This window comes from Channa argus, chromosome 19 (assembly GCF_033026475.1).
Source record: "Channa argus isolate prfri chromosome 19, Channa argus male v1.0, whole genome shotgun sequence".
Classification (NCBI taxonomy): domain Eukaryota; kingdom Metazoa; phylum Chordata; class Actinopteri; order Anabantiformes; family Channidae; genus Channa; species Channa argus.
In genome coordinates, this window is record NC_090215.1 from 21,294,877 (window position 1) to 21,296,935 (window position 2,059).

Below are 2,059 nucleotides of genomic sequence, written 5' to 3' on the forward strand. Positions count from 1 at the left end.
CACACAGAAAAAACCACTGAACGCATTCAGGTCCCGACTCAGTGAATGCTTTTTATCTCCAGGTACCTCAGCGACGACTTTTGTTACTTTCGCTAATTTTTTACCATTTTCCTTGTGCATTCTTCCCTCTGCTGTCATCTTCTACTGCTTCACCAGATCTGGACTTAGCTGCCAAACCACCAGCCACCACTGGGATGTTTTTTTTACTACAATGCTGCAAACCCCTGTAGGAACAGAAAGACTGTTACGCTACAAACGCAGATAACTAATGTTCTACATTTTTTATTTTTCTGCCATTTTTCTATGTTTCTCTTGTGACCACTCAACAAACCTTCGGATCCAACGGGTTGTATCCACAAAGACGGGAAACAGGAAGTAAGGAAAGAAAGCAAATGTTCTCCTTCCTCTCTCTCTTTTTCTGGTTCGGCGGAAAGAACTGTGGCTGGTTTTCTGGAACCTTGAAGCCAACGTTTTGCATGCAGAGATTTGATTGGCTGACTGAGCTCAACCACAGCATTTTGGTTGGCTGACAAACAAACCTTCTCAGGTAACCAGGTCTACAGGGGATGGGGATTCGACGTGATGCCAGCTGCGAGTTTCCACCGTTAGAAAAGAGCAGGGCTTACAACAGGTGTGGGTGGGGTTTATCTGAGGGTGCTCAAAGGCAATTGGCTGTCCTGATTATGTACATCTGCAAGGTGCCCAAACAAGGGGACACGTGTGTTACCCTTCAAAAGGTGCAAGACCTGCTGATGCATAGGGCAGTTTATGCATTCAGGTCGGTGTTTGTTTGAGGAAGTGTGTATGTTAATGTGTGTTTGAGTCTGTGTGAACACAACTGTCACGTCATGTGACATTTTTTTTATCCCTTTGATTTTATACTGTATGTGCAGATTGTCCTTTTTTACATGTCTATTATTACCTGAAGGTCAGTTAAGCACCTGTGACATTTGACCTTCTTCATGTTGTCTGTCTGCAGCACTGCACAGGTTTAAATCTCATATCCTCGTGAGATGAAATGTCTTCAACCAGTGCCCTGTTTAGTCCCATTTAATAATAATGGTCCTAGTGTCTTATCAGGTTATTCAGATGTAATTCAAAAGTTGTCTGGTCTGCTAAAGGTCAGTTTAAAAGAGGTCAAAGGTCACTGCTCCTATGCCTGTTTCAGGGTGATTTGGAACCTGCCTTGTTAAGTCTGGTCCAGTCAAACAGTTTGTTTTCGCCTTGGTTCACCATTTAGTGGATCTGGACTCAGTTTGGTCCCAAACTGTTTCTGCACCTTTTTTGTTTTGTAATAAAAATGTGATCCGACCACGATCCGACCCACCTACAAGATGTCGTCAGCAGTTCTCAACATGACTGCTCAGTCATCTGTAGGCATTTGTTTGGTCTGTTGTCCAGATAATTACCACAGTTACGGATTCAGTTCTGCAGCTGCCGAATGTTACAAACTCATTGGAATCTTCACCGGTATCGAACTCTCCTTGTTTGCTGTTGCCGAGTGAACTTTTTTTGGTGTCAAATGAAACCGAACCACAAATTGCACCAAGTCCAGAAACGGATCCACTGATTCAGACCAGACCAAGCCAGATTTAAAGAAAACACTCTTAACCTCATTTACTTTGTTTTTTCTCTTTGAACCGGGACCAAACTGGGTGTTCCGTGGCCTCGGAAACTGTCCAACAAGAAAACAGTTCAGAAACGTACTTCACTTTTCATTCAAAGACACGTCATTACTAAGGGAAAGAACTGGAAACAAAAGGAAGGATCTGCAGTTTGTGTAGTTATTTGTGTGTTTTATGTCCTTTCTGTGATGCCATACATGTAACAGTGAATGTCTACGATGATGCTGCTGCTGACGATGAAGATAATTCATATTCAAAGATGAATATATTTCTGTACATTGTTTTGTATCATTAGTTTTACTTTTGGTGCATTGAACACATGCAACTCTGTCTCTGGAGCGAAGGATAGCATTGGAGAGGTCACGCGTTCGGCCGCGGGAATAACGATGCATGAAAGAGAAGATTGACTAATGGAAAAAAAAATCGAAAAGATA